The sequence below is a fragment of the Belonocnema kinseyi genome, chromosome 10, assembly GCF_010883055.1.
Source record: "Belonocnema kinseyi isolate 2016_QV_RU_SX_M_011 chromosome 10, B_treatae_v1, whole genome shotgun sequence".
Classification (NCBI taxonomy): Eukaryota; Metazoa; Arthropoda; class Insecta; order Hymenoptera; family Cynipidae; genus Belonocnema; species Belonocnema kinseyi.
Genome location: NC_046666.1, coordinates 111017176 through 111023777, shown reverse-complemented (window position 1 = coordinate 111023777; position 6602 = coordinate 111017176).

Sequence of the window (6602 nt, the reverse complement as noted above, 5' to 3'; positions counted from 1 at the left end):
AACAATTAAAACCTCTGACCTGTTTTTAAGCTTTTTAAAACTCATTTGCAAACTTTTTTAAACGCTTTCGGTTATAATTTCTTAATAAAAGAATAATTGCTATTTAATCTACAGAGCAGCAATTCCAAAAATATATCAAGTTTTAATAGTTAAGAAATTTTAAATTCGTAGTCTTCAGCATATTGAATAATTCGAAATTTAAAGGTATTTAAATATGTAAGAATGATTGAATAGAAAGTGTTCGATAATTTCAGATTGAAACATTTCAAATTATTTAGTTAGAAAGTAAAATCGTATAAAGTTATAAAATTAGAAATGAACATCTTTTAATAGTCGAATCATTATTTTAGAACAATTAAAATCGTATAACTTCAGATAAGTTTGAAAGTAGGCCTATTAAAAATTAGAAATGCCTGAAAGAACTCAACAAAGGTTTATTTTAAAAAGTTATTTAACAGAGTGCTTTTTCAAGTTTTATTAATTTATTTTTTTGATAATTTGCAATCCTCACTAAATTTTTTAAAGAATATAGTGCCTGATTTTGGTCAACTTTAAAAAATATATATTTAATGTTCGCTCAAGGTCAGTTTCATTCAAAGTGCTTGTTCATGGATAAATTGACTCTTATTGTTTCCGCTTTTCTTTATGTCACTGATTGATTGTGTTTTCCATAGAAAACATTGAAATCTGGGTTTTTCATATTTATAAAATTATAACTAAAGGTCACTAAGGGTAATTCTCTGTGCAAAATATTGATTGATAAAGAATATTTTGTCAAACTATAGAACGGATTTCTTCACTCAAAGATACGAACCTGAATTGTACTATAGTAAAAAAAGCCGGAAAAAATTAGACGTAAGCGAAATTAAAAAAAAAAAACCTTGGCCGTCCTATAAATATTCATTTTTCCCCCAAACATTAAAAATAAACTCTTGGAAACGCTTCCATTGCAACAATTTTATTACAGAAGAAGAAAAATATCATAATTTTTACATACATTTCTTAAAGTAAAAAATTATCAACAAGATTTGTAGAAAATATATAAAAGAATAAAATGATTGTCCCGGAAGTTAGAACCGAAAATTATTATTAAAAAAAAAGTTGTTCTAAATGAGGCCAGACTCGAGAACAGGAAAAATCGCGAAAAGAAAGTGAATTTCAAAATTGAAAAGTAAAAAATTGAAAACAGTGACACAAGTGTAAACGTTCGATTGAGTCTTCATAAACAATGTTCAATTTAAAAATCACTTCAAATTAATAGACTCTTAAATGAACACCTTTATTCAATTTCAAAATTTTATTGAAGTATTATTTCAGTATGAAATATTCCATTTTTAACATATTCAATTATTATCAGGGTATTTTCAAGTTCAATAATATTGTAAACTGTCCAGAATTTTATTATTCTGGAATTTTTAAATTCGGAATTTTCAGATTTCGGCATTTTATAATTTCAGGAAGTTCACAGTGTCGGGAATTGTATTATTCGAGATTTTTCAGTCATAAAAATATTTCAAACGATTTTAAAAGATTGATAAAACTGTAAAAGAAAATCTGGAAGATTTTGAGGCAATTTTTTCGAATTTTACAAAAATTTTACGATAATATTTAAATTATTTGAATTTTAAAACGTATACCATATAACTTACGTAAGTATTTCAAGTAAGCTGTATCAATTATAATATTTTACAGTTTATTTTAAAATATATTTTATAGAACATGATATATTTTATGAATGCGCCAGTGAAATTCTGTTTGTCTAATTTTTGTTGCCAATGCGAAACGTAATCTGGCTTATAACTTTCGGCTTAGCATCTAAAAACCGAAAGAACAATTTTCCTGCCACTTGGAATTATAATTATATTTTTATAAGAATGTTAGAATATATAATAATTAGGAAATTGGAAAATGCATACGAGAACTTGATTAGACGAATAGTATAAAAAATCCATAGAAATTGCAGACCACAAAAATAATAAAAAAAACTAAATAATATCAAAAAACTATATATAGATATTGCACTTAAAGTTTTATCAGTTTGAATAAAAATATAATATTAGAGAGTGAAAAAATTATAACTCATAAAAGAATACAAATTAGAAGAAATAATTTTAAAATTAGAAGAAAATGTATTAAAATGAAATAAAAAATACGCATGGCCTTTTATCTCTGGCATTTAATAAAATAACCATGTTTTGCAAAGTTATAAACGTGAAAAAAATTTTAATTGGGAATTTACTTTCAATTTAAATGGTTCATGTCCAAGCTAAGGTACCTTAAGTGCGCATCGAGGGGCCTAATGAGATAAGGGTGCTATATACGGGTTGCGGTGGGTAGAGGGAAACTGACAATTTCCGCCGGACGCGCAGTTTACATTTATCACGGGTAACTAAGCCTGCACCGCATCTATGTTTATAATATTGCAAACGTATTTTGGATTTAGCGCGCGACAGTAAGCATAGTTCGTCGAAAGAAGTCGAAAAGTCGAGAGAACCTCGGCAGTGATCAAATTAGCTTTTTATATTAATAAATAATAGTTTGAATTTCTTTATAGACGTGCTAGGAAATGTGTGAATAAATATTTTTCTTTCGGAGAGTTCTGAAATGGGGTGTGGAAGCTGTAATGGTGAAGACCACATACAGCCTATACAGGCGCTTATTAAACGTAAGTAAATAACTTATTTATTTCAATTAACATGGAAAAAGTATATTAGACTAAGTAAAACTAATGTAGAGAATTTATTTGATGTATTTACGTTCCAATTGTGAATTGTATGATGTACACAAAATGAGTGTACCACTTTGTAAATACTTTTTAATACATTAGTTTTACTTTGTCTAATATACTTTATCTAAAATAAATAAATAAGATATTTACTTACGTTTAATAAGCACCTGTGTAGGCTGTATGTGGTCTTCACAATTGCAGCTTTCACACCCCATTTCAGAACACTTCGAAAGAAAAATATTTATTGACACGTTTACTAGTACGTCTACAAAAAATTCAAACTATTATTTATTGATGTAAAAAGCTAATTTTATCACAGACGAGCTTTAATTCTTGCGTTTAATGTACACGTTTTATATACACTCCCTCTACTTTATGGACCGAAAATGGCGGGTGCACATACCCGTCTATTTGAGTGTGCTAGATGCGGTGCGGACTTAATTACTCGCCATAAATATAGACGGCGCCTCGAGGCACACTAATGGTAACTTAGCTCGGACAAGAACTATTTAAATTGAAAGTAAATTCAAATTGCCAATTAAAACATTTTTACATTTATAAATTTGCAAAACATGGTTATTTTTATAAATACCACAGATAAAACCCCATGTATAATTTATATTACGGATTCATATATTTCCCACTAATTCTATAATTATTTTTTATGATTTACATTATTTTATTAGTTATAATTTTTTTACTCTACTATATTATATTTTTATTCAAACTGATAAGACTTTTAGTGCAATGTTTATATAAAGTTCTTTAGTATTATTTAGTATTTATTTTTATTTTTCTGGTCTGCAATTTCTATGGAACGTTTTAGACTATTCCTCCAATCAATTTCGCGTATGCATTTTCTAATTTCATAATTATTATATATTCTAACCTTTTTATAAAAATATTATAATTTCAAGTGATAGGAAAATCAGTCTTTCGGTTTTTAGATGTTAAGATGGCAGCTCTAAGCCAGATTACGTTTCGCATTGGTAAACAAAATTAGACGAACAGGATTTCACTGGCACATTCATAAATTCATTTAAATTCACTTCACATTTATTGAAACATTTTTGTAAAATTCTGCCAAAAATGGGCTCAAGATCTTCTATCTTTTTTTTAAATTTTATGAATTTTGTCAAATATTTTGAAATATTTATGGGACGACTGAAAAATCCCGAATAATAAAATTCCCGACACTGTAAACTTCCCGAAATTATAATATGCCGAAATATGAAAAGCCCGAAATTAAAAATAGCAGAATAATGAAATTCTGGACAGTGTACAATATTATCGAATTTGAAAACACCCGAATAATAAAATTCCAGGTCGAATGCTGTCCAATTATAAAATATATACAAACTAGAAAATCCCCGAATTGCAGAGATTGAGAAAATAGTTTTTTAATCAGTATTATTTATTTATTAAAAATACAATAATTAAATATCTTTATTAAATGATTAATTTTTCAAAATTTTTGTTTATTTAAAAACAGCAGATATAAATATTTTATTATTTTATTTAAAAAAAAATTTGTTAACGAACTATTTTTTTTAATCGTTCAAATAAGGGAGTGGTCTAGTGTGGATATTTTATGATTCGGAAATTTTCTGTTGGGAATTCTCAAATTCGGTAATATTATAAATTGTCGAGAATTTTCCAATTCGGGATTTTTATATTTCGACAATGTTATATTTTCGGGAATTTTTACCGTGACGGGAATTTCATTTTTCGGAAAAAGCGACAGAAAAATCCCGAAAAATAAAATTCCCGAAACTGTAAAATTCGTGTATTGCAAAATAACCAAGTAATAAATTTCCCGAAAATATAAAAGTGCCGAAATATAAAACTCTTGAAATAAAAAATTCACGATAAATAATATTCCCTACAGTAAGATATTACCGAATTTGAGAAATCCCCACAGGAAATTTCTGAATTATACAATATCCGAACTAGAAAATTCCTGAATTTAAACAATTCAAAAAATTTTTTGACATTAAATATTATTTATTGAAAATCGATAATCGATTACGTTTATCAAATAATTTTTTAAAGTTTTAAAGTTGAAAAAAATTATTTGAATTTAAAAATAAATTCAGATATAAATAGGTGGTGAGTTGAATCTTGCAAAGTTTTTTTTGAAAAATAGCTTCGAAGAAAATTTAGGCAGAACAGTTTTTTGTTTAAAAACGCACGTGTTTTTCAATTTATTTTTAAATACCATTTTTATAAAATTATTATTCGGGTGCTGGCGATTTCATTTTTCGGGATTTGTCAAACATCCCTTTCGGAATTTTTTCAGTGGTCTCATATTTTTATACCTCTTCTTAAAATTATGCAATTTTTCAAAATAAAAAGTCAACATTTAATTTCGAAATCATCAAAAATATCCATTTTCTTTTAAATTATTTCAAATATTTTCCAATTATTTTTGAAATTTTTCGGAACTTTTAAACATTTTAAAAACTGATTCCCATTTTTCCTAACAATTTTTAAAATCCTGTACACAAAATTGTATCAAGGGCTTCCAGATTTTTTTTTATCATTTTGTAAATCTTTTGATTTTTTTTTTAATATTTCAAAATTCTTGAGAAACTCCACATTTTTTGTTTTATTTCAAACATTAAAAAAACTTCCAGCTTCAATTTTTTTCTAAATCAATGATTTTTCAACTGTTCTTTGAACATCAAAATGCAACACTTTTACCTTCAAAATACAAATGAAAAATAAAGAAATTATAATTGTAACATTTAAAGTTCAAATTTATCACTATGAAATTGAGATAATTTAGTTTCAAATTGTTTACTATTGAAAATTGTTGTTTTTTTTTTAAATTTCGAAATTGAATAGGTTAAAAAAGGAGTATTTTATACTGAAATAATACTTTAATAAGATTTTGAATTAGAATAAAGGCGTTTATTTAAGAATCTATTAATTTCAAGTGGTTTTTTTTGTGTCCCTACTAAGGAGCATCCCATATGTTTTGCCGACTCGCCTAGCCTTAGGTAGTTCAGCGAATTATTTTTCGTAGTGTTTTAAGATTTATTCCCACCCCGACGATTCTCTTAAATGATAAAGCACTAAACTTATCCACTATCATGCGATTTGAAGGACTTTGAAATAATACACGCGTGTAAGGGAAAAAGCCATTCTGGCATAAAAATCCCTGATTTATTAAAATGAAATACACAGAAGTACAATGAGGCATTGATAGTTAATGATTGCGATTGACGATGGTCGAGGTAAACCGGCGATGGCGTCACACCCACACGCGGTTAAGTTCGTTTTATTTGATTTAATTAGATCGCGACAGTAATTGCATCCTGATTCCTTCGATAGGAATCAGTGGGGTGTACTCTAGTCATGCCGAGTAGGCGATAGGTACCGGCGGAGCTGCACGCGGACCGTGTATTTGATTTCGATATGATTGAAATACTGCACGAACGAATAGCAATATTCTGGACGACTGCTGAACTAGTACAGACTCGAGAGTTGCCAAGTCGGCTTATCGTGCGCCGGCCGAGTGATTCTTTGGTATGTTGAACGACGGACGAAAGCGTACTAGTGACTGAAAAGTGACGATTTCCAGATTTCGATGCTGGCGATTCTAATGATTTGAATACATCGCACGCCGCTTTATATGCGCATATTTTGAGGTTGCGTTATTTCAAGTATAAAATATAAATTATATAAATATTAATACTATAATATATATAAATATATACATACATTATTAATGAAAATATTATAATTATTCAACAGTTTTATCGAAAACACCTGTTTTTGGCTCTGATTCGGATTTTAATATTTCTTGAAAATTAGTCTTTTTGGTTTTTTTTATTCTTTTTCTGGATTTATATTTTATATTTCTTCAATT